Raw genomic sequence first — 27,922 nt, 5'->3', positions numbered from 1 at the left:
ATTTTAGGCCAAAATCACTAATTAGTTGGAATAAAATTAAGTAACTTCGCTTGGAAAACTTATTGGAATAAAATTAAGCAACTTCGCTTTCTCCAATTTAAACATGAATTTTATTACATAGGAGAACATCTCTTAAAATATTTTTACTTCCAGAGTAATTCTGAATGGGTTTCAGAAAGTTAGCATGGCAGCTATCGGTGCATTTATATTATGGCAATCAACATGGTATATAAATAGTACCTAAACAGATGTGAGTAAAGCTGGACAGAAAATGGCTTTTTCCTTCTGGAAAATTTCAGCTTTGCATGCAAAATCCAGTCCTGACCCAAACTTTATTTTTCAGCTAAAACTGGATAACCCCCAAATGAAAAAGATGTTTGTTTTTATTTTTTTAAAATGAAAAAACTTCAGAAGTTTGAGGTAAACAGGCACTTTTCATGGGAATTTTCAGTTGAAAATCCAGTTTCATATCTAAAGTTTAAATAATAATTTTGACTGGCTGTACATGCAACCCTGAAAACTTTGTGTTGCACAAAGAAAAAGGCTCCTGAATTGTTGCTGTCTGTAATGCTCAGTAAATGAACACAAAAAAAACAATTTGTAAAATGGGGGAATTCTATGACTCAGAAAACGTTTACTGAGTGAGTTCTCAGTCATTGAAGGAATCTGATGCAGAGCAGTAATGATGATATTAATATTAGTGGCTGTTTGTTAGCTTGCACAATGAGCAGGTGTCTTAGCACCTATCCTAGTAGACCACCATCATTGCAATTGGCCTTGTTTCTAGCCACAGATGACAGACCAAGGACCAAATTAATCATGGAGACCTATTTACCTTCTTAACCTCACAAATGGGCCTCTTTCATACAGGGCTGAGGCAGATGGGTATGACAATCAGAGGTAAGTATGTTGCTAGCCATACCTGTTCATTAGATCAACAAAAATTGAAGTTTTTATAGCAGTCAGCCTGGCACCTGTCATGACCATTACATTCACTTAATCTATACTGTGTAATGATTTGGGATTCTGTGGGGTGACAAAGGCTGATTCAGAGAGTGAGTGAAGAAAGTTAATCAGATACACAGTACATCTGGCATTAGTTGAAAAGCTTCTGTCAAAAATAATTTAAACCATGATTGGGTGTTGCGAACAGCAGTCATGAAAGAACTATGATACAAAGAGACCTAGGGAGGTTAAATATGGGGAAAAAATAACATGATGCAACATAGACAAATATAAGCTAAGCTGGACAAAAAGTAATAATCAGAAATTCAATTATTCCTATCTAAGTATCTCTTCTCATGGAATAACACACCCAGGATATGATAAAGGACAGCAAATTAAATGGCTAACATTGTGATCCCAGACTGCTTACTCAAAAGCACATCATGTACCAGAGAAGGTGGAACCACATCTGGAATACTGTATACAATTCAGGGCACTGCAGTATGACTAGTGCCTGACCAAATTCATGGTCCATTTTGGTCAATTTCATGGTGATTGGATTTTAAAAATTGTAAATGTCATGATTTCAGCTATTTAAATCTGAAATTTCACAGTGTTTTAATTGTAGGGGTCCTGACCCAAAAAGGAGTTGTGGGGAGGTCACAAGGTTACTCTTACTTCTGTGCTGTTGCTGGCGGCGGCACTGCTGTCAGAACTGGGTGGCTGGAGAGCGGCGGCTGCTGGCCAGAAGACCAGCTCTGAAGGCAGAGCCACTGCCAGCAGCGGTGCAGAAGTAAGGATGCCATGGTATGGTACTGCCACCCTTACTTCTGCACTGCTACCTTCAGAGCTGGGCCCTCGGTCAGCAGCCGTCACTCTCTCCAGCCTCCCAGCTCTGAAAGCAGCGCAGAAGTAGGGGTGGCAATATTGCGGCCCCCCTAAAATAACCTTGCAACACCCCTGCAATTCCCTTTTGGGTCAGGATCCCCAATTTGAGAAACGCTGGTCTCCCCCATGAAATCTGTATAGAATAGGGTGAACACACACAAAAGACCACATTTCATGGGGGAGACCAGATTTCATGGTCTGTGACATGTTTTTCATGGCTGTGAATTTGGTAGGGCCCTAAAGAAAGAAAGAAAATGTAGGGGAATTCAGAGAAGAATAAAAGAAACAACTAAGAAGCTGATAGGAATTGCTCATGAGGAAGAGATAAGAATGGTATATTCCAAATAACTAAGAGAAATATTAAACATCTCTACAAATATTTGAAGGTATAAAGCTAAGGAAGTAAATGAATTATTTGACCAGCTCTGAGGGGATAGAAATAGGAGCAATGTGATGGGAAAGAGCAAGGGAAAATTAAAGCTGAATATTAGGAATCTTTTCCCAACAGGGATGTTTGTTCAAACCCACTTTATGAAATGGATGAACTTTGTGTGGTTCTGGAGCGGGACAATGATTAAGAAGAAGGGAGTGCTGATGAACGTGATGTGGCTCATGCCAATAGGCCTGGCACTGTGTATAGAAAGCGTAGTTTTAAACTAGTCGAGGAAGATGATGAAAGGACACATTTAAAGAGAGCAGAATGTTAAAACTAATACACAGTATGTTTCGTGTAATTTCACTGTCATAGTCAGTGTCTCTTCAGTTATCTGAAAGTGAGATGTCAGATATGATAGGACTGGGTTGCTGTAAATCAGGAATTCTCAAATTGGGGGTAAGGACCCCTCAGGGCATCGCGAGGTTATTATGGGGGGTGGCGGGGTCACGAGCTGTCAGCCTCCACCTCAAACCCTGCTTTGCCTTCAGAATTTATAATGGAGTTAAATATATTTAAAGGTGTTTTTAATTTATAAGGGGGGGGGTCACACTCAGACTATGTGAAAGAGGTCACCAGTACAAAAGTCTGAGAACCACTGCTGTAAATGCAAGCTCACATAATATGCTGTGCGTGAGTTAGTTATAAATTGTCATGCTTATACTATTCAGCATTACATTGGAAACCCTAGAATTGAAGAATTATTGAATAAACTATTAGAGAGATGAAGCAGATGAGTTATCTTTTATTGAACAGCTTCTGAATGGTCCCAAAGAACGTGTTAACTACTTATGCTAAACTATCTCTTCCACCTTGTATCTAGTTGTGACAGCGAGTGTAACATTAACAGACCCCAGTTGTCACTGGGCGGGATTGAACCTAGAACCTTGGTGCATGAGCCTCTACTGCATGAGCTAAAAGCCAACTGGCTCTTAGCTAAGGTTGTAGAGCAGACTCATTTAACAATTTCTAAGTGGTCTCAGTGCCACTAGATGGGACTAAACACCACACCCAGAAGGTGCATGGGTTACACGAGTACCTCTCTTAGAGCTGAAGAAGAGCTCCATATAGCTCAAAAGCTTGTCTCTTTCACGAACAGATGTTGGTCCATTAAAGACATTACCTCACCCACCTTTTCTTTCTGATATCCTGGGACCAACATGGCTACAACCTGCAAACACGAATAAATCATTACATTTATAGAAAACAATCAGGTATACATGGCATTATGACCACAAGAGCGAATTTGGTTAGTGACAATGCCAGATGCAATTATTGAAAGAAATTTAATATCTGCATTATGGAATAAAGAATTGCACAAAATGAAGTTAAGATATCTAGCAAAATATCTTAGTCTATACATTTGAACTTCCAATGAATGATAGTGTTTATCTTGTCTGATACAGGAAGATCACATACATCATTAACTGAGAAGAATATTAAAATATTTGAACTACATTGTTTTTTAATTTTGTAAGTGTAACCCTTCCCCAGGCACAATTGGCAGCAACAAGAGCTGGGTTCAGTGCCTCGGGGCTCTCTTTCAACAATACAATACAAAACCAGCTCGAGCCCCCACCCAGTGAGCTGGGAAAATTACACACACACCCCTAGGTGCCTCAAAGAGGCAATACTTCCCTTCTAGCAAGCACAGAGTCTCGGTGTAGCAAAAATCTTTAACAGGAGGTAAACAACTTAGCATTAAATTGGGAAAACCACCACAACTAGAGTTCATAAACACAAACCAGGAACCAGAAGACCCACCCCCAAGGAGATTGAGCTGTGTCCTTTCCCTTTGGGTTCTTAAGTCCAGCAACCCAAAAGTCACCCCACTCACAGTTGCTATCCTTGGTCAGTGCAGCCCCAGAGTTCAGAAGTTCATCTGCAGAGTTCATCTCTCAGCCTGGGTGGAAGGGGGAGGCAGAGATGATATGGAGGCACCTTATATGCTCTGCTGCTTGGGCCCTCGATGACCGATTGCCATGCCTCTCTGTGGGGTTCTGCTCCAGTCTTCTCTGCCAGCTGCCCCACTGGCCATTCACCAATATGTCTTCAGGCCCCCCTTACTTAAACACAGCTCTCAGTGATTTCAGCTGTTAATAGGGGAGCCTCACTGCTGGTGCACCTGGATAGTCTTCTTGCATCAGAACCACTAGCCCAAGGTAGGTCTAATGCTTAGACCTAGGTATCAGTAATTGCAGCTCATAACAAGACTCTTACTTGAGTCTAAATTAGCTCTGTTATTGCACAGTGGAGAGAGGAAGGATCAAAGCCTCAGAAGGGGGCCCACATACCTGTCCCCAACCTTTCTAATTCTAAATCAAATGAGTCGAACCAGCTATCATAAGCATAAATCCCAATTCTGAACCATAGCGCCCAAAATGTGGGTGCCTAGCTTAAACCCTCCAAGCTTAATTACCAGCTTGGATCTGATAGCGCTGCCACCAGACAGGAATTACAGTGCCTGTCTCACTCTGGTCTCCCCAAAACCTTCCCTGCGGGGACCCCAAGACTCAGATGCCCTGAGTCTACAACAAAGGGAAATAACCCCCTCCCCTTGTCTCCTCTTTATTTCCTCCCTGGCTGGCCCTAGGAGCTACCGTTTCAAGTCCTTGAAATGCAAACACAGAGAGATCAAGTGTCTCTCCCCCTCAACCCCTCACCTAGACGCTTGCAGATTCAAACCTAGTCAATCTAACACAAAGAGATTTCCCCCTCCCTTCGTTCCTTAGTCTTCCCAGAGAAAACTCAAACAGGTTTTTAAAAGAAAGCTTTATATAAGAAAGAAATAAAAAGCAAAAATGTTCTCTGTATCAAGGTTGGCAATATACAGGGTCAATTGCTTAAAATAAAATGTAAACAGCCTTATTCAAAAAGATATCCTTATAAACTTCCAGGAAACTACACACATGTAATACAAAAAAAAAAAACAATAGAAGCTTACTGTCTTTCTACCTTGTACTTACAACCTTGGAAACAGAAGATTACAGAGCTTGAGAGAGAAAGTTCACTCTCAGAGCCGAGAGCAACAGAACAGGAGGAGACAGACCCAAACATTCCCTCCCTGAGCTTTGAAAAATCCGGTTTCCTGATTGGTCCTCTGGTCAGGTGTGTGGTTCCCTTTGTTAACCCTTTACAGGTAAAAGAAATATTAACCCTTAGCTATCTGTTTATGACACCAGCGTCCAGCCCCAGTAGCCGACACAAAGAGATACATTTTTCCATTAAGTCCACCAGGAGCAGATTTACAATGTAACAAACCATGTGGTGGCATGGGGCCCTCAATGATAGAGGGCCCCCAAAATGCAAGACAAATCTCATCTCGGACAACTGAGTCCCGGCTGGCATTGCAGCAGGGCTCAGGCAGGCAGGCTACTTGCATGCCATGGCTGGTGGCCCCACGCCGCTCCTGGAAGTGACTGGCTGCTGGCATGTGTCTGTGCACCATTGGGCAGAGACATGACAGCAGCAGGGCTAGGGCGGCTCCCTGCCTGCTCTGCCTCTTCCCTCTGTGCCATTCCCAGAAGCAGCTGGCATGTCCTTGTGGCCCCAGGACATGTGTGTCTCCACATGCTGCCTCCGCCTCAAGTGCTGACTCTGCAGCTCCCATTGGCTGGGAACTGTGGCCAATGGGAGCTGCAGGGGTGGTGCCTGCGGGCAGCAGCGCAGAGACCCCCTGCCCTCCCACCTAGAAGCTGCTCCTGGAAGAGTGTCTGTGCTGGTCGCTTTGGGAGCTACGCCGCTCAAGGTAAGTGTTGCCCCCCAACCCCTTCCTGCACCCTAACCCCCTGCCCCAGCCCAGAGGCTGCACCCAGCACCCAAACTCCCTCCCAGAGCCACACCCCCACATCCCCTCCTGTACCCCAGTCAAGGTACCTCACTTTATTTTCATTTACTTCCCATTATTCATAATATAGGAAGAGGATGAAGAAGGAAAAATGGGGTGGAGGGGAAGAGATAAGAGAGAATGTTCTTTTTCTTGGCTGGGTCCCGAAGGGGGGGCTCCCAGAAATGAAGCTGCACACAGGGCCCCACTAACTCTAAATCCACCACTGAAGTCCACAGTGTGGCTGTGGGTGGGGTGAGGGGTCATTTCACAGTGGATAACTTGGGTTGAAGTAGCTCTGTACACCCTTAACATGGCCTCGGGGAGGGCCAGAGAGAATCTGTGTAGCTGTGGTTCCCTAGTCGCGCCCCCGCCCTCACTTTTATTCACATAGGTGTCAAAGGACTGAGCTTTTCACCATATGTGGGATGTGTCCTTCCTTCCCTTCTGTGGCATCCTGGAATCTAGAATCTACTCATGCACAGCCCAGTACTGCACTGGTTCTTCTGCCTAGGGGACCTCCATGGCTGTGGAGATGAGTTCTGGGTTTATCTCTGGGTGATACACCAAAGGCCACAGGGAAATTCAGCTGAATAGCCAGAGTTAGAACTCAAGAGCTCCTGAATCCTATATACAACTATATTATGCTGTCTCCTGAGGGAGAAAGACAGCTATTAATAATATCAGCATAAGACTTTTCCTAAGGTGTTATTGCTATAAACTGGGAGTGGAAGAAAATAGCATATAGACCTATGGATTTATTCTCTTGGAAGGAATGAAGTTCAGTTCTTAGATAAAATCATTTCTAAAGAATTAATGTCCTCTCTGTACATTAGCCAATTATTACTTTGCAAATCATCACCACTGAACATCCATTCTGCTTGGAAGTGACACTTTAAGACAAATACGATTATTCCTTATTTGGCTTTATAGTCAAAATTGATCTAACTTTTTTTAAAGCAACTTTTGACATTGTGGAGCAGGGAGCTTACATATACAAACGTGGCCAACAGCTAGTGTCATGAGGCACAACGGCTTGTATTGTTTTGCTGTCAAGATTGTATTTGAGGGTGAGACAACGTTTTGTGCTAAGCAGCAAATAAACTTCGTACATGGGATGAGGAGACAGTGAAACTGTGGCAGTGGCTTGATTTTTCAGGTGAAGACCCCAATTTACCGAACAGCATAAAGCTGTTCCTCAGTTTTCACTGTCAACAGAGCTTTCACTGTCAACTGCCAAAGAGCCTTATGGTGAGATTCATTATTGATTAGCAGCAAACTTGCACTCCTGTGAGACCCAAACACATTCAAGAGGGCTTACCTCAGTTACAACCCAAAATCAAGGTATTGCACATGGATACAGCTTCCTTCAGCCAGGATGTCTCCTAAAATGATAAACTCACTGACTGACCCTCGTAGCACAGATCCTGACAGCCAAGGGGAAAAAAAACCAAAAAAAAACTTCTCACTTGCTTCACTCTTGCATTTAGCTCCCTGAGCCTGGATCTACTACCCCGGGGCCACCCTGGCCAGACTACCTTCTCTAATTCCTTGGCCCTTATTGGAGGGCTTCCCCCTTTTATCCTTGATAGCTTTGGCAGTTATAGCAGGGTGGAACAAGTGCTCTTTCTCCCCCTCCTTCCAAACTGAATTTTTAAACCTCTTCCTTGCCTGTGGAGGTATGAAGTATGCAGACTTGTCCCATTCACCTACCACCTGAAAGCCAGTGAGGAAATATTTTAATTATTCAAAGGTGCCTCCTGTTTATGAGGCAATAACTTTGTCATCATGAACTGATCATACTCTGAGGCTGTAGGATACAGATATCAACAAGGTAATGGAAAACTCCTCACATTTTTACAAGCATTTGAAATTTACATTTTCAAAACTAAATGAAAAAAGAAAAAAAAAGGTGGATTGTCAAACTGCTGAACCCACAAAATATTATATAAATTACAACTTCTTGTCCATCTTCCATGTCTCATTTTCACCTCATACCCTCTTTGCTATCTCCTTTTCCACAGCCATATGCCTTCCTATCTCATAAGCCAGCAAGACTCTCTCTTGCTCCCAGAGTTATTCTAATATATTTCTGAACTCCAATTCTTTAATTCTTCAGCACAAGCCGGACATACTATACCTGAGATTTCTCAGATAGAAAACAAGCCGAACAACATACTCTTCTCCATTTAGCCCCTCAATTTTCTGGCTTTCCTTATATATCACAAAGAGGAGGAAACTTTTCTCTTTTTTGGGTTACATTTCACATAAAAAATTCAAGTATGTACAGAACAAAGCCATTCTTGGGTAAAAGGTTCAGGATCCTAATCTCATTTTCAAAAGTGATTTAAGGCCCTCAGGAGCCAGATTTTTTAAATGCTATTTAGGTGTTGCTGTGCTCAGTGTTGCAACACCTAGCAGAATTTGGCTCCTAAATCACTTAGGCATTGCAATGCTGAGAGCAGTAATGCCTAAATATCTTTAAAAATCTGGTCCAAATCTAATTAGGATCCTAAATTCTAAGTCATCTTTGAAAAATGGGATTTAGGCTACTAAGTCACTCAGGTGCTTTTGAAAATTTTATCCCAATCTCATTTTTAAAATGCATTTACTGAAATTGAAAGATGGGAAGGGACCATAAGATTTATTTCACTCTCTTGGATTAAATATATACATATTTATATACCATTATTTTTTTCCTTACAGACATTATTATAAACACACAATTGAGAAAAGGAACATGAAAGTAAATCCCATTCAGAAGACAATTTTTATAGCTTGATGTTATGACTATTTTTTGCAAGATTTTGCTCAGACATTTTCTTCATTTTGTTTTAAGCAATATATTTCTTCTCCTTCCTGCAATTTTGCTTCACTGAGATATACTGGGGAAAATGGTCACTTTGAAACATGCTAAGACATCAGCTCCACTTTCCCCTGAGATGAAAATTTCTGATTCTGCTAGACCTTTTTGAGGCCTTTGGGTTCAGCTAACTGAAGAATCAGAAATACCACTTCAGTTATTTAATTTCTATCAGATAGTTAAGATCAGAATAAGATTAAATAAAAATAAAATCACCTCAAAATTATCATAAACATCTGAATGTTTTGTGCCCGCCAGAGCCCTCCTTAGGCATACGCAGCATACACAACTGCATAGGGCACCAGAAAATTTGGGGCACCACCAGCACCAGGGGTGGACAGCTGGGGCAGGTGCCCAGGCCAGCCTGCCAAAGAAGGTGCCATGCGCTGGCCCGGCGCAATGCTCCATGTGCACCACAGCCAAGCGGCTGCAGTGCTGGTTCCTCTCTGGCCCAGCCCCTCACCCTGGCTGCTTTCGGCCAGCGGGCCCTGGGCTGCCTTCTCCCTCCCCCCTCGCCCCAACCACTTGCTCTGCTCGGCCAGCTGGCTGCCAGCTGAGGGCTCCTGCCAGTGATGGGGGAGGAGAGGAGCTCTCAGTCTCTGCGGTTCTGCTCCAGCCCCACCTCCTCCCCCCAGAGGTTCGTACACTTGGTGGTGTGGGAGCGAGGGGGGAGGCTCAGCGACAGCCCCAGGGGTTTCTGGTTGCAGCGCCACCATGCACTGCAGACAGCTGGGTTCCCTGGGACGTGGCCCCCGCCTCCTCCTTGTGCTCTCAGGCCCCTGCCAGGCCTGGGGCAGTGCTGGTGCAAGGGTTTTGTGCATGCAGCTCCCCCCTCGCCCTGTGTGCCCAACCCAGCCCCGTCATTATTCAAATGCAGAGGCTTGGGAGCATGGGGTTCCAGGACAATGCTGGGCAGGAGGCAGCACCGGCACCCAGTGGATGGAGACCCCAACCAGTGGGTGCTCCTTGTTCCAGATAAGCCCCCTCGGCCCGGGGCCCCATGGAGCAACTGAAGACCCAGTTCCCCCTGCCCCATTTCCCCCACCAGCAAGGCGGCTCAATATCCTTTCCTGCCTCGTCCCTCCCCTCTTGACTGTGAATCCAGGCTGCCACAGTATCTACTCCATATGAAGCTCCGTATGTGTCAGCAATCAAGGGGGAAGGGGGGACATAGTCCATCAGCATTGTAGTGTGCTTAATTTGCTTAAACTGGTTTTAACAGAGTGCATTTAGTAAGTTTGCCAATACTGTAAGCTTATGTTTGTGTTGCTAAGAGCAAATCGGGCATAAGGACACCAGTTTAATAATACTGCGTAAGGCCCCATAAATCCTAAGGATGGCCATAGTCAGGAGCGGCGCCAGGGTTTTTGGCACCCTAGGTGCAGGGCTGGCTCTAGCCATTTCGCCACCCCAACCACGGCGGTACGCGGAGGGTCCGCTGGTCCCGCGGCTCCGGTGGACCTGCCGCAGGCATGCCTAGGATGCTCCACTGGAGCCGCGGGACCAGCGGACCCTCCTCAGGCACGCCTGTGGGAGGTCCACCGGAGCAAAATGCCGCCTCCCCAAATCCTGGTGCCGTAGGCGACCGCCTAGGTTGCCTAAATGGAAGCGCCGGCCCTGGCCCTAGTGCCCACTTTAATAGAATCTAGGCTGACGACATTTTTGTGAACAATTTATTTACTTCAAAAGCAGCAAAAATTAGTATTCATCTTCCCCACTCTTTCACACAGCTAGTTGCAATCCTCCATTAGGAATACTGCCTGACACTCACCGTACTTTATGAGAATATAAAGATAGCACAGTACACTGTTCTGGATTTTGTTTCTGACCTAAAAATTCGTTCAACAAAAAGTATATTGGGGGTTATTTCTAAAGGAAAGTTCAGGGAATGAAATACTTCAAGTTTTATGCAATTCATGAAAAGAGGCATTTCAGATTTGGTGATAAGAGAGTGGTGATAAAGTTTCTGAGAAGAATAAAGTATGGTAAGTGAACAAACTTCTACCACCTCCCAACAGGCTGATAATGAATTACTCATTCTTTCCTTTAGCATTCTTGTTAGAGAGATTGCATTGCTAAATTCCATTACAAGCGTCACGATTGTTCAGGTGCTTCAGTGAAAAGGAAAACAGGATTTATTTCCTTCCCCAAATACACATGCACAGCTGCACCCTTCATGCCAGCAATAAGGAAATAATTGTTACAAGTAGAATGGGGTGAAAGGGGAACTGGCCCAATCCAAACCAGCACTAAGTTTGTCTAGTTCTCTAACCTTGTTGGAAATTTTTGTAACCATACCCACAGATCTGGGCTTGCGCTTCTCCTTTGCCCCCTCCTGATTTCACTGCCTTAATAACCCATGAAATGATAGTCCCATCAAGACCAATCGTCTTTTACTGCCCTGCAGTATGACTGCTCAACCTGGGTTTCTTTTATTGTATGTACGTAAATCTTGCATATTTACTATCAATAACTGTTGGAAAAGGGAAAATAAAGGATACTTGGCAGAGTCACTGTGGTTATAGCGCTTTCTGCTGTGGCTTTGGGAGTTTTTTCTAACATGGATTTTACCTTGGGTCGTTTGCCCAAGAAAAGAGGCTCTATGTTGCATATCTTGGACTAATTCTCTAGAACCAGTGTGGATATTTGCCACCTCTTTCATGGGATGTACTGAGGAGAGCCCAGGATTCATTTCGTATGGGTGGGATTATAAAAGGAGTCATGGGATCTTCTTGGAGAAGGAAAAAAATTGTTCCATGTGGGGAAACTATCTGCTGATCAGAAATCAGGGTTTGTTTTATGGGTGTCTTGTTAGATTGTAGTCAAGGTTTTTGCGGGAGTCTGGAAAAATTGTCAGTCAGTTACAGGTTCTCTTCTGCCTTTTAAGACAGTATATTTGAAACCACAGTGTGCATCATAAAACATGGTGGAAACCAAATTTAACTCCCCTTTTCCCTCCCATAAACCATTACCTCTGCAGTCTATGCTTACATACAGCTTCTGTCAGTATAACAGCTAGTATAACTATTCCAGTTTATACAGGGAGACATGCATCCTTATCCCCAGCTCCCATCCAAAAGCAGAACACACATCTATGCATTTCACTAAAATTTCCAGTTAATCCTACAGATCTTGAAACATACACTGGAAATTGTAATCTAGCCAAACCCGCTCTTATTCTTCAGACAGAAAAGAACCTTTACTAGGTTTTCCCATTCCAGCATGATATCCTGTATCATTTACATCCTTAGCTGACATGTGTTTTTAAGTCTACTATGTTTGACAACTACTGGCACTGTTAACAACCAATACCTTTACAGGTCATATACGTTCATGACTGTTGCAACGTCTTGGAATATAAAAAACAATTAGGTCCCTGTTAGAGTTATGTTTATATAGGTGCTTACTAAGTTCCAAAATTAAAAAGGACCTTCAATTTTATTCTCATTCCAGCAGTACCAACAAAGATCATTCCCCTGACTCCAGCTTTCATAATTGCTCGGTGAGATATAGGCTCAGAGACAAACTTTTTGATCTTGTTCATTTTCAACTATGGGCTATTTATTAATCAAAGTTCCTTCTCTTTCTGGTTCTATGTCAATATATTTGTTATGGGTTTGTAAATTGTTCTGAGAAACTGTTCTATCAAGTCTCAGCAGTAGCAAGTAACAGCAATATTGGCTAGGTTTCAATTAAGTTAAAATGACAAACACCCTTAAAAAAATTATAATCACAAAAAGAAGTCGTTTCCCCTTCCAATATCAAAAACCAATACCTTGTTCAAAGTAGGTATCACCATACCTGCGTGGGTCACAACTGAGAATACCAAATTCAGTACAAACTGCTGAGAAATAGGGCAGACACACTCCAAAACTGGTGGTTATGTTCCCATAAGATATACCAAACCAGCAACAAAAGTAAACTTCTTGTTAGCCAGTGTGGTGAAACAGAAGTCAGAAAAGCAGTTTCCTTAGGTATTCCAGTCCTTGTATCACCACCAAAAGCACTAGACTTAAAGATGAGTGGTTCTTTAAAACCAATTTAATCAAATAAAAAGTTCTTCTGATCCCAAAGGACCAGCTGCACACCCAGGTCAATATACAACTCAGATCTTACCCAGTAAACACCCTGTTGCCAATCCTTTAGTATTTAAAATCTAAAGGTTTATTTAATAAAAGAAAGGCGAGTTAAAATTGGTTAAAGGAATCAAATACACCCAATAATTGCAAAGTTCTTGGTTCAGGCTTGTAGCAATGATGGAATAAACTGCCGGCTTAAGTCAAGACCCTGGTTGCTTCCAAATCATTGGAAGGTCCTCAGTCCTTTTGTTAGAATGCTCCCATTAATATAAGTTCATAGTCCAGAGGTTTGTGCAGGAAAGAGGCATGTGGAAGGAAATCCATTGTTTCAAACAAAGCCCTCAGCACAGTTAGTGGAGAAACACAGAATCATAGAAGATTAGGGTTAGAAGAGACCTCAGGAGGTCATCTAGTCCAACCCCCTGCTCAAAGCAGGGCCAACCCCAACTAAAGCATCCTAGCCAGGACTTTGTCAAGCCAGCCCTTAAAAACCTCTAAGGATCGAGATTCCACCACCTCCCTAGGTAACCCATTCCAATGCTTTACCACCCTCCTATGAAATAGTTTTTCCTAATTATCCAGCCCTAGACCTCCCCCACTGTCCAACTTGAGACCATTGCGTCGTTGGTCTGTCATCTGCTCACCACTGAGAACAGCCTAGCTTCCATCTCTTTGGAACCCCTTCAAGGTCGTTGACAAGGAGTACTATCAAATCCTCCTTCATCTCTCTTGCTGCAGCTAAATAAGACCAGTTTCCTCCTCAGCCTTTCCTCGTAAATTATGTGCCCCCACCCTGATATAATGTTCATGTCCTCCGCTGGACTCTCTCTAATTTGTCCACATTCTTTCTGTAATGGGGGCGCCCAAAACTGGACACATCATACTCAGATGTGACCTCTCAACCAGAGCCAAACAGAGGGGTAATACACTTCCCTTCGTTGCTGGCAATGTTGCCTACTAATACAGTATGCAATATATCAATATCGCGTTGGCCTTCTTGGCAACAGGGCAACTACTGTCTGACTTCATATCCAGCTTCTCATTCACTGTAATCCAGGTCCTGTTTCTTGCAGAACTGCCACTTAGCCAGTGCGGTCCCCAGCCTGTCGCAGATGCATTGGGATTCTTCCATCCTAAGAGCAGACATCTGACTCTGTCCTTGTTGAACTTCATCGAGATTTCTTTTGGCCCAATCCTTTCCACAATTGTCGAATCACTCTGGACTATCCCTACCCACTCCAGCGTAATCTACCTCTCCCTCCCATTCTTTAGTGGTCATCCGTGGACTTGATGAGGGGAATCCATCCATCCATCCAGATTTATTAATAAAGTTTTGGAACAAGACCGAGCCCCAGAAACTGACTCTTGGGGCTACTCTGGCTTGATACGGCTGCCAACTAAAAACATAGAGCACATTGATCACTACCATTGAGCAGACGATCAGCCGCTTTCATCCACCCTTATAGTCCATCATCAAATCCATACCTTCTTTAACTTGCTGGCAAGCACAGTGTGGAGACCATTGTCAAAACAGATAGCCAAGGGTTAATGTTTCTTTTACCTGTAAAGGGTAACAAGGGAAACCACACATCTGACAGAGACCATATCAGGAAACCAGATTTTTCAAATCAGAGGATGGGAATTTTGGGGTGTTTGTCTTTTGTCTGTCTCTCGGCTATGAAGGGTTCTGTCTATTTTCAAGTTTCTAATCTTTGTTTCCAAGTGTAAGTAACAAAGGAGAACGACAATAGGTTTTTTTATGTTGTTTTTGTATTTAATGTTGTGTAGTTGCTGGTATATTTTAATTGTATTTATTTTGAATAAGGTTGTTTATTCATTTTTTCTTAAGCTAATATGACTCCTGTATGTCTAACCTGATTACAGAGGACCGATGTTTATGTGTTATTCATTTACTTTTATATATAAAGCTTTCTTTTCAAACTGTTTGAGTTTCTACTGGGGAGGCTAAGGAACGAAGGGAAGGAAATTCTCTTGTGTTAGATTTTACGGAGGGTGAATTCTGTGCGGCCTAGGGGAAGAGTGGGGGAGGTGAATTGTCCTCTCTGTTTTGTAATTCAGGAAGTTTAATACAGTAAATTTTCAGGAAACCACAGGGGGAAGCCTGGGGAGGAAGTAAAGAGAAGATAAGGAGAGGGGGGTTATTTCCCTTTGTGGTAAGACTCAGGGCTTCTGAGTCTTGGGGTCCCCCAAAGAAGGTTTTGGGAGACCAAAGGGAGCCAAGCCCTGGAATCCTTGGCTAGTGGCAGCGATCACTACCCATTGAGCCAGATGATCTAGCCAGCTTTCTATCCACCTTATAGTCCATTCATCAAATCCATACTACTTTAACTTGCTGGCAAGCACAGTGTGGGAGACCATATCAAAAGTTTGCTAAAGTCAAGGTACATCACATCCACCACTTCCCGTATATCCACAGAGCCAGTTATCTCATCATAGAAGGCAATCAGGTGGTCATGCATGACTTGCCCTTTGTGAAACAGCCTTGTTGCTAAAAGTCAGCGTGTGTGAATGCTCTTTTGCCGACAAAATACTTCGAGCCTCACGGGTGGCATAAGCTTTGTTGGCAGGAGAGTGCTCCTGCCGACAAAGCTGCGTTCACACTGCCGCTTGCATTGGCAAAACTTTTGTCTTTTGCAGGGGGCCTTTAAGTACTCACAAAAGACAAAAGTTTTGGCAACAACATTGCAGTGTAGACAAGCCCTTAGTCACAGTAGAGGCCTTTACTGTACTCTAGTTGTTCACATGAAAGTCCGTCAGGCGTGAATGGGCATCTTCCATGGTCCATTGAGAGTTGTGTCCCTTGACGGGCCACTTAACTTGAATAGTCGCTTCAAGATGTGCAGGCAAACTACCTTGTTAGCAACAGCAGCAAACATATTTGAAATATAGGTATAGAGCAAATATTCATAACTCAAATACAAAAATTATACTTGCATACAAATAGCATAATCATAATCATAACCCTTCCAGACACATCTTACATGCCACATTTTGTACAAGATTTGTTGCAATTATATAACAGTGGTAGCAGCAATGATCTACATGGTCATAGCTTAAATCAGATAACATCACAGTAGGTGCTTCCCACCTGTGAGTCCACAGCATCACACTGTTAACATTAACTTAATCCAGTGTTTCCCAAACTTGGGATGACACTTGTGTAGGGAAAGCCCCTGTTGGTCCAGGCCGGTTTGTTTACCTGCCCCATCCACAGGTCCGGCCGATCGCGGCTCTCACTGGCTGAGGTTTGCCACTCCAGGCCAATGGGAGCTGCTGGAAGCAGCAACCAGTGTGTCCCTTGGCCTGCACCACTTCCAGCAGCTGCCATTGACCTGGAGCAGTGAACTGCAGCCAGTGGGAGCCGTGATTGGCCAAACCTGTGAACGCAGCAGGTAAACAAAACAGCCTAGCCCACCAGGGGCTTTCCCTACACAAGCGGCATCCCAAGTTTGAAAAACATTAACTTAATCCATGCTGTGGAGCTAATATTGGGCAAGAGGAACACCAGCAATTTAGTAGCTCCACGCTACTGCCATGAGGGAATGTCAGGATTACAACAAGGGTGGTCAAAGTCAGAGTCAGGACTCAAAGTCCAAATCAAACCAAGATCAAGCTAGGAACAGTCACAGCAGCTACAGAAAATCCACACTGTTGCATGGACAATTCCTGGAATGCCTCTTGGAGCTTTCCATAGTGTGGGTCCACAGCAGGTCACGGGAAGTGGAGCACAAGCTGTCAGCTGCCTGGTAGCGCTGCAGGTCTTGGTTCTAGACCAGTGGTTCTCAACTTATTAAAGATTGTTGGCTGACCCCCGCCATGTCTCCCCAGGCCCCCCGGGGCCAGCCAGCTGCCCTGACATCAGATCCCTGCCATGCCTACCCCAGACTCCCATTGCATGGCTGCCCAGACTCCACCACAGTAGGCATCAGTGAGATCATGTTAAGAAAGAATGCTAGTACTAGGAGTTACAGTTGTCAGCCCTCCAGGATTGTTCCAGAGTCTCCAGGAATTAAAGATGGCTCTTTAATTAAAGATATGTCATGTGATGAAACCCCCAGGAATTTATCCAACCAAAGTTGGCACCCCTATTAGGAGTCTGCCATTTTAAATGTAGTACACCAGTCCCCTTTAGCATGTTATTTCTGATACATAGAAGTAGGTAGGTACTGGCAGCTTTGATGGCTACTCATAGCTTCTAGAACAGAGGAACACCTTCATACTCCGATTCTTCAGTAATCTTGTTGCTTCAACACCTTAGACAGTTGTTTATAAAAAGTATATCTTTGCAGTTAGCAGTTCCAGCTACCGAACCAAGCATTTTGTAATTGCAGCCATGGGAAAATTACAAAGCTAAGTTTCCAAATGCCTTCAACCCAAACTCTATGCTTGATTCTTCAGTTTTGCCAAGAGCACCCATGTGATTTTCCATTGCTGATGAACTCAAATAGGTATTTCTCAGAAGGTGCATGATCTCCTTTGAGGTACTTATACAATATTAGATGGTTCCCTCTGCCCTGGCCTTCTGAGTTCAAACTACATAGGCCCTAAGCTCTTCATTCGTATCCTCATACAAAAGAAAGGATGTGCATATTACAGACTGTTTTGATAGCTTTACTCTCAATCTCCACCTAAATCTGTACATCTCAGTGGAGTTAAGGTGCTAATCTAGCACTGTGGAATCTTAAATTGAAATCAGTTTTAAGTATTAAGTTAGAGGAGAATTTCACATTTTGCAGTGCCAGGCATCTGGTAACCATGACTAAACTGATTTATTGTTTTGTATTTATGCCAGTTGAGCTGTGTGCTTATGCATGTTCTATAATCTAGAGAATTTTGGCTCAGCTCTGTCTGTTGTTTACAATGACACGATCCAACAATAAACTGATTCACTACTGACATGACAAGAACACAATTGTTTGAAACAGATTACTGACATGACCTGAAAATAATAGTTCAGAACTAGGATGAGGCAACAACAAAATGATCTCAGAATGCATGACTGGCTTGCAGTTAGCACCTTATGAAACTCTGCCTCTGAAAAGTGAACTATACAGATTTTATTGCAGACATATGGGTTAACATATCCTGAGTTTGCTAGTGAATTTCAGTTTGAATGAAGCTCAAAGAGAAACCTTAGCCTCATCTTTAAGGCAAGAAAGATGTAGTCCTTACCTCAGGATAACTAATGAGTAAGAGCTCTCCTGAGATAAAAATACAGGGAAGACCAGGCAGTTTAGTTTTACCATGAGGTAAACTTGCCTAGGTCAACCCCTGGAGGGCTGTTTACCTCACAGTTTACCTCATGGTGAAACAAAACCGCCTGGTCTTCCCTTTATTTTTACCTCAGGATATTAGTTATGTGCCCTAAGGTAAACAAATGCCTCTTTTCTAATAGTGAAGACACGGCCTCAGTCTAAATCATGAAGTTTTGCCACATTTGGGGTCAAAACCATCCAAAACCACAGTTTCCTATGGTTTTTAGTAAAATCAGAAAATGGCTCAGGATCAGCCCAAAAGCTTCATGGACTTCAGAAATGGACCCATGTTTCAGGATTGAAATGAATCCTTTTTACCTGGTTTTGGATTTTGTATTCATGTTTTGCATGCAGCTTGTTGACAATATTGTCAGTGCTCAGTGGAGTAGTGCAAAGATTTACAATGGCTAAACTAGCAAAAGGTTATCTTCTTTTTTTGAGGTTTGGAAGACAGACTATTTTTAATTGACAAGAGATTATGTATTGTGTTAAGAATACACTCATTTGCTTTTCCCCTTCTTGAAGAGATTACTAGGGTGTGTCTCATAGGTGAGCTGGAGTCAATATTCAGTTTGCTATGCTCTTGATGATAATTCTGAATGTTAACTACCAGAGCCCATTGTTACAAGCAAATGACATTGCATTATGGGCATGAGAGAGATCAAAAGAAGAAAAAAATTAACCAGATATAGATAAAAAACCCTCTCTCCCTACTGTTCCTTAATTTATGTCACTGGGTGCAGATAACTGGCATTGTTACCAGCTGATTTATCCATATAGAATTACAGAGAGGAAGATTTACTAATCATTGTAATCCTCCTGAGTACAGCTCTGACATACACAAAATGAAAGTGTTGTTGGGAGATTGGAATGCTAATTACTCCTAAGGGGTCCTGCACAAGGAGTCCTACCCAAGGCCTAGCTAACCCTTCCTGAAAGCACAGGAGATAGCACAATGGGTAATTAATTTGGTTTGGGAAGATAAGTACTTTGTTATGTAGTATACAGAGCAAGCCTAAAAATCAGTGGGGTTCTTGTGGAAGTCTCTTCAGTTGTTTCCTAAGGGAACATTACACCTGCTTCTTGTTGGAGGTAGGTAATGAGAATGTGAGTAGCCACCTGGCACTGGTGGTGGGCAGGGTGTCATTGGCTATAGGGTAAGGGGCGATAGTTGTCCCCCACCAACATTTGCCCCTGACTTTTCATGTTTATATGTTCCAGTTCCCCCGTTCCTCAAATTGTGCAAAAACATCATACATGATGTTCTATGTATGCTAACAACTTCGCTTCTCCCACCCCACGCCATCTCCCTACAGTTTTTATGAAAGGAGCGTCCTGGTTGTGGGTAAAGAAAAATTCTCACAAGAGATGCTAGTGAGAACTCTTACAGGTGTAGAGAGGAGACAAAGAAGCAGACTGACCAGAGGTACCAGACATCAAAGTGATTGCAGATGATTTTCACTTCATCTTCCTGTGAGAGAAAGATAGCAATGAGGGGAAAATTTATACAGCAGATATAAAAGAAAAAAAACCTGTTGAAGGAGGGGAAATGGATGATCTGTCAAAATAAGGAACACAATAATAGAAGAGCGCCAAATATTCTTTTGCACAAAGATTAAAGCAAAGACAGATTTGGTAACAGTGCAGTGGCACACATATATGCCCTTGGCCATCCTATGATGAAGATTTTTTTTTCAGAGTAGTGCTACTTGACATAAAACCGGAAGCACTGGTACTTCAATGGCAGGAATTCAGCATCTTCAAAGCAGGGTTTAGTGGCTTGAGTCAGCAGCCCTGGGGGGCTAACCTCCACTCTCCATTTCTGCCTTAAACAAAAAGGATTGGCAAGATTCATTTGTTTGTGAAAATCTCATGAAATCTCTGAAAAAGTTCTAAGCACATTCAAACGAAGTAACCTGCTCTGATAAACAAAGTAATTGGCAAAGCACCTAGGGCAAGGGTCAGCAACCTTTCAGCTCTGGTGTGCTAAGTCTTCATGTATACACTCTAATTTAAGGCTTTGCATGCCAGTAATACATTTTAACGTTTTTTAGAAAGTCTCTAAGTCTATAATATACAACCAAACTACTGTTATATGTAAAGGAAACAAGGTTTTCAAAATATTTCAGAAGCTTTATTTAAAATTAAAATAAAATGCATATCTTATTAGTTTAGTGTGATCCTTGCCGAGTTTTCCAATGTCTGGTGGCACGTATTTGGATACTTTAAGCTGCACACAGGCTTCTGAGTGATCAGCTTCTGAGTGATCTGGAACTCTAGATCAGCAGCTGAGGTGAGTGGAGCTGGCAGCTCGTAGGGCTGAGCAGGGCCAGAGCTGGAACTCTAACTGGAAGCAAAGTGAGTGGGGCTGTGGCGGGGACCCCGGCTGGCAAGGGGCCAGCAGCCAGAACCTCAGAGTGGCAGCGGGCTGAGCTCAGCCTGCCACTGCTCTGAGGTTTCGGCTGCCAGCTCCGATCTCAACCTACTGCCAGCCTGCGGGAAGGAACCCCAGGCCAGCAGTGGGCACTGAGTGGGACCGGCAGTGGGCACTGGCTGGCAGGAGCCAGCAGTGGAAACCCCAGAGTGGTGGCAGGCTGAACAGCAGCCCGCCTCGCGTGCCATCAAAAATCAGCTCACGTGCCACCTTTGGCATACGTGCCATAGGTTGCTGACCCCTGACCTAGGGCCCGAGAATAAGAGACTGCTCATCATTTACGTAGACCTCATTGACAGGGTATTCTTAGTAGCAGCACCCCAGCTGTAGAACTTTATAGAAAAAGACCAGACTACCCCTGACCCTGAGCATGTTCAGACTTGATTGACTAGGCCTGCACTGGATACCCAGGAGAAAAGGAGATAATAGGAAAATCCTGTCCTGGAAGGCTGAATGGCAGGGGAGGATATTTGGGCTCAGTTTTGCTATTCTAATTGTTCTGTGTTTTGATATCACACTGACAGACACTTTACACACACCTGCAGTAGACAGACTGGACAGATAATTGATAGGTTACTATTGTTCTCCCACAAAATAATCCTTAAAGCTGAAAATACCCCATTTCACGCAGTCTTGTTCCTCATTTCTTATGCTTTTTTTTTTTTTTTTTTTTGGTTCAGAGGCAGTCACACACAGCAACCCCTGGTTCTTTAAAAGTCCTTTCAATAGATTATCTGCAGTACTCTGGTTATGAAAACATGGGAAGATCAAATCCACTCTTCCTGGCTGTGTCTGTTTATGACTGTGAACTTTTCTTCCATTTGCACTGTTATATCATGTTACTTTTCCAGTGAAAAGCAGCCACAACCTTGTACTTAAGCCAGCTATTACAGTATTTGGTTTCTTTGAGCAGTACCTTTTAAAAAAAATAAATAAAAATAAAGACAGGACTTCCCCTAAGGTGTAGTCATGCTATCAGTGTTGGACATTTCAATCACACAGCACTAGTTTAAGAATGGCTTGAGAGAATTATGTGCACAGTTCAAAAGAATTATTGTGCCCCTGGTGCTAGCCTACACATGCATCATCACACTGAACACAGAGATGGCTACATCACGTATAAGCTGTGCCTCATGCAGCACACCACCACAGCATGTAATTTAGAGTGTTTAGTTTTCTCCATACACCAACGGGGTTTCAACAATACAATGGGCGCTGGGGTGGAAGGAGAAACCGTGCCCCTGGAAATATGAGCTATTGCTCAGATCAGTGGTGCGTCAAGCAAAGGAGTTTCAAATGTCAGCAAAAGTGACAAGTCACTGCCCTAAGCTCACAATGAGTAAAAAGCATCAATACTGGTTGGTTGGTTGTTTCTGGACCAGAAAACCTAAATTTTCAGTAATATTATAGTTTTCAAGGAACCCTCCATGATTTTTCTAGACTGTGGCTAGGGCCGGTGCAAGGATATTTTTCATTCTAGGTGAAAGTTCCACATTGCGCTCCGCCCTCGGGCCCAGGGATTCAGGGCCATCTCTAGTGGTTTTGGTTCCCTATGCAGCCCCCCTGCAGAGAGGCTGTGTGGGGACCCAGGCCTCTATGGGGAGGGAAGGGGCTGGCCCCAGGCCTCCATGGGGGGGCTGTGGGGGTCCCTGACTCAGGCTTTCGCAAGAGGTGAGGGTGATCCAAGACCTCCGTGAGGGATGGGGGGAAGGAGGGGCTGGCCACTTCCTGTGGGAAGTGGAGTGATCCAGACCCAGCCTGCTCCGCTCTCCTGGCTCCAAGGCTTGGACCCCTCCCCCCCGCACTCACCGGCAGCACGGCTAGGAGCCAGGGGATCAGAACAGGCTGGGGCCTGGTTGATCCACTTACCATACAGTGAGTGCAGGGTCAGGCCTGGCTACAGTCTTCAGGGGAGTGGGAGTGGGAGGAAGAAGTGAGCCCATGGGGAAGAGCCAGGGAGCACTCCCTGTGGCAACTGCCAGCCGTGCAGCACCCGCATGGCAACTCCCCGCCCCCCTTTGCCTCGGGAGCCCCCACTACGGCAGCTCCCCCCCTGCCCCAGCTCACCTCCATTCCGCCTTCTCCCCTGAGCAGGCTAGTGCCGCTCCACTTCTCCCACCTCCCAGACTTGTGGCGCCAATCATCTGTTTGGTGCAGCAACCCTGGGAAGGGAGAAGAATTAGAGCAGGGACGGCGTGCTCAGGGGAAAAGGCGGAGCAGAGGTGAACTAGGGTAGGGAGCGGGAGGGCCGGTGCAAACATTTAGGCGACCTAGGTGGTCGCCTAGGGTACTAGGATTTGGGGGGCGGCATTTTCTTCCGGAGGCGGGAGAAGTGAAGCAGCGATGGCGTGCTCAGGGAGGAGGTGGAGCAGGGGCAGGAGGGGTGCCTCAGGGCGGAGAGTGGGGAGCTGCTGCGAAACATCCTTGCACTGGCCCTGGGGAGTGGTTCCCCTGCCCGCTTCCCTGCCATTATTTGCTGAGGGCAGCCTTCCCCAAGCCTCCCCGCCCCAGCTCACCTCCATTCCACCACCAACCCTGACTGTGCTTTTTGGTGCCCCCAAGCACTTGGCACTCTAAGCGTCCGCCTAGTTCACCTAGTGGTTGCACTGGCCCTGACTGTGGCTCAACTGTTGCAGTATATTGACATGATATAAGACATTTAAAAGAATATGGTTATGTTAATTTTGTAGTTAAAAATGTCCTTTGTTGTAAACATGATGCTTTGGGGTTCAAGGCAGACCAGTAAATGATTGCATCACCAACTTGCCCTGCAACTGCAGGTGTCTTAAATGATATGCCGCTGTGGCACCAACACACAGCAGACAAGCATGCAGGTCACATCCTGGCTTCCATTGCCCAGTTACTTTTTACAGAGTGACCGCCAACACACTCCCAATCCCAAATTTCTGAAAAACCATTTGCCCTGTAGTATCTTACCCTCTCCCTGAATATTTACAGGAGTTACGTTTGTTGCTCCTTTAAAGAGATAATACACTACAGCCTGCTCTCTTATGTGGGGTTAACACACCCTTCCCTTCAATATGAGCCCTGACTTGGTTTACAGTAAAACAAACATTTGACAAAAGGTCATAGAATTATGTGATACCACGTATGAAGAATAGAGAGAGAAAGTGTTACAAGCAAACGGAAGTAAAAATATTCTTCTAAAGACTAATTTGTTAGATTGGGTTTGAGTCTTGTCCAAACAAGTGTACCTCAACAAGTCTTTTTTTAAGCATGGCTGACTACGCATTCTGGTCGAGGCCCTTCACAGATTGAGTGCTCTGTTCCTTTCTCTCTTTGAGTGAAGAGTGCCAAAGTATCCTTCTCCCTCCCCTCCCGCCCCGAATCTCTTTCCAAAGTTCATTGACCCTGCTTCAGTGGCAGGAAAGCTTTCTGGGGGTCCAGTCTCCATGCCCCAAGGAAACTGTTGAAGGTCATCTTTCCCCTACATTCTCTGCTGATTGCTGTGTTTACCTTACATGTTGCTGTTCTTTTATTATTTGCCTGATAATTAAGTTGGTCAGAAAAGCAAACAATTATTTATTTAAGGCAGACTAGGTTTATTCATTACTTACCAAAACACATTAAGGATATAATTCTAATATATTTCATAACTTTGTACACAGCCTATACTTATACCACACAATCATTTTTCAGGACCTGTGTGTTATCAGGCTGTATACTATACCTTACATGTCACTTTCTAGACAGGGATTGTGATCAGGCCTGACAAGAGTTGCTGACAGAGTAGTGAACCACCCATGAGCCACAATAAGCTTAACAAAAAGTGTCTTTCCAAACTTATTGTGCGTCTTGTCTGCGCCTTCTTGTAGTCTAGCACTAGGTGGATTTCACAAAGAATATTTCCAAGAGCATTCACTCAGGGCTCAATCTACAGTGGGCATTAGGTACTAGATTCCTGCCTGCCCACCCAGCGGAGCCAAAGGGGGACAGTAGCAGAGTGGGTGGAGACTTGGCTCTGCTATCTCAATATGCCAGTCAGCAAAGCTGAACCCCCAGAAAGGGAAGTAACGTGCAGCAGGGCTGGCAGAACTTACTTACTCCTGGAGCAAGGGGAAAGGAAGACCAAATTATGACTGAGGGGATCTTCACAGCACAGTTAGCTCAAGTTAAATAGCTCTTTAAGCTCAATCTAGCTCATTGGAAGGAAGCTTGAGCTAGTACAGTAATGCAGTGAGAACTCAGCTCAAGTTAACTTGAGTACAAAGTCTCTCCCAAGTATGTGGCCAAAATCTCCACCCTGGAACACTTGTTGTGCCTAGCTACTACTCCTTGGCACCAGAAACTTTTTCCCTTGCCCAGTACACCTCAACGATTGAGCCCTGTCTTGCACATAGCTCTCTGTCTGTGTTACTATTACACTTGTGTTCAGTCAGATGGCAAGCGGAGGAGACCTTCCTAGTGTGCAGCTGCCTGGCCTGCAACTGGCACCAAACTGCTCTCTTAGTTGTGATGTGATGTCAGCAGCATTTATGATTTCAGTTCCAAGACCATAAGGCTTGAAATAAGGTCTCACAGAAGCTTGTTAGGGAGGGGATTGGTCAGCAGCGCTGGGAGAAGATGAAAGCTCAGAAGGTGGGCAAATGATAAGAACTCCCAATCCAATCATGCCCAACATATATTTCCCCTCTATGAAGAGCTCCATTGGGTGCTTGCCAGCAACATGAGTAGGAATCCCCTCTTCACCTTAGACAGCTCTTGAACAACTTGTTCTTGAATGGCCAACTGAGGATGATGACGACAAACCTAAGAAGGAGCTGAAGCCCTCAACAGCAACAGCAATCTCCAGTGATGCTAAACCACTGCCATTCATTGAGAGCCACAACCACCCTGAACAGCTCCAGGGCTCTGTGGAACAGATGGAGGAAAAGGGCAGAGGAACTGTCCCCGCCTGAGCCTGGTAAGAAATGCATTCCTCATAGGTGTTTGGTTTACAAGGGAAATTGCACAGAGGGCCCATCACAACTAATGTGGGCCAATTGAAACTTGGGGGAATGTTGTGTAGTGTATCTGGGAAAAGGCTGCTTTCACCTCTCCCTTTTGGTCTGGGATTCAGACAGGCAAGCATTGAGATGGTGGTAATCAGGTAATGATGCTTTTACCACTCCCTGCAATATTCTGCCAGTAGAAATTCTCCCTCCCCCCAGCCCTCCCCCCACAAGACAAAATGGCAGGGATCATGTTCTTTATCGAAAATGGAGCTCCCATTACAAGGGTGCAGGGTCCCTCCCCAAGCAACTGGGTTTGAAGACAAAGAAGAGTGAATTAGCCCAGCCTGTGAATTAATTGTAAGCACTCCCTGGATGCCCCACTGTCTACTGGCAGGAGCTTCATGCCCAGCATGCCCAGCAATCTATGCATTGTGTGGCTGGTTGTCTAGCCCCACTCAGCCAGTTACCGATGGGGGAAGGCTTCAGACTCAGGAATGCTTCACAACCTGTTGCCAGAATGTAAGTGATGGTTAAGCAATAGCTCCACCTTCTGCTTGTCCTTCTCTGCAATTCTGTCTAGTCCTTATGCCAGCAGCATATGGAGAATGAGGCTCCTTTGTGCCCAATTCCTTAACTGTGCACCCATGTAAGACCTAGGCAGAATCTACCACTATAACAGGGATCAGCTCAGGAAATGGAAAGTGGGCCCTATGACTAACAAGACTAAGTATGCATTACCACCACTGTTGTGTTGTACATAAAGTATCAAATTCTTCATGAAAATGGTCTTGGTTGACACATAGTATTAAAGAACCTAATAATTCTTTGTATAAACTCAGATTTTGAATACGTTTGAGGACTGTGGATCTGCTTGAAAAGAGGTTATATCCATTGAGTACACTGTTTGCTCTATTGCAAGCCCTGGTTTATGCTATACAAACCAGGCACTCACTCTTTTTGCACTTAGTTCTGAAGTCCTCCTGTGCATCTAACAAGACTCCCACTGGAGTAAAGAAAGGACTTGAATAATGATCACTGGGCCTGCATTGTGAAGCAACTGACACCAACAGTGCTCAGTCATGATGGGAAGACGCTCCTAAAGAAACTAATATTGCATCATTTATAATTTCAATTTAAGTCTGAGTTCCTTGTTGTGGCTCATTGTACCTCCTATTTGGAGGGTGGGAGGTATTGCACTCCGAGCCTTGATGCCATTTGATATTGAGAACACACCAACAACCTAGCAGAATTCATAGGATGAACTTCAACAGTTCATCCCAGGGTGTCAACCTGGGGGAAATGACAACCAGGTGCTCTCTTACGTGCAAGAGAACACTTCCATTTACAGCAGATGGCATATGGTTCACAGAAATAAAATGTTTGTTCTCTGAATATGAATGCAGGGCAAAGCAATTTGGAAAAAAAGACCCAGTGTTTTATAACCAGTACACAGACAGAACTCTTCACACAGGCTCTCACTAGTAATAAAATGATCAAACAAGAAAAAAAATTTCTTGACACCTGTTGCATCTGAGCTCTGACTTTTTATCTGACAAAAGCAGAATGAAAACCACAAAGATGAGCAGTTTTATTTTTTTTTTTTTTAAAGTAGGAAGAAAATAGCCATTTCTATCTTACTCATTTAGCAACTGCTAAAATAATCTTGTTATGGAAATACACACACACAGAATCATAGGACTGGAAGAGACCTTGAGAGATCATCTAGTCCAGACTCCAGCACTCATGGCAGGACGAAGTATTATCTAGACAAGTGTTTCCCAAACTTAGGACGCCGCTTGTGTAGGGAAAGCCCCTGGTGGGCTGGGCAGGTTTGTTTACCTGCCACATCCACAGGTCCGGCCAATTGCGGCTCCCACTGGCCGCAGTTCACTGCTCCAGGACAATGGGAGCTGCTGGAAGTGGCGTGGACCGAGGGAAGTACTTGCCCTGCTTCCAGCAGCTCCCATTGGCCTGGAACAGTGAACTGCGGCCAGTGGGAGCAGCAATCAGCTGAACCTGTGGACAGGGCAGGTAAACAAACCAGCCAGGCCCACCAGGGGCTTTCCCTACACAAGCGGCGTCCTAAGTTTGGGAAACACTGATCTACACCATCCCTGACAGGTGTTTGTCCAAACTGCTCTTAAAAATCCCCAAAGATGAAGATCGCACAGCCTTCCTAGGCAATTTGTTCCAGTGCTTAACCACTTTGACACTTAGGAAGTT

Source organism: Chelonoidis abingdonii, chromosome 9 (genome assembly GCF_003597395.2).
Source record: "Chelonoidis abingdonii isolate Lonesome George chromosome 9, CheloAbing_2.0, whole genome shotgun sequence".
In the NCBI taxonomy this organism is placed as follows: Eukaryota; Metazoa; Chordata; order Testudines; family Testudinidae; genus Chelonoidis; species Chelonoidis abingdonii.
Note: the sequence above shows the minus strand (reverse complement) of the source record.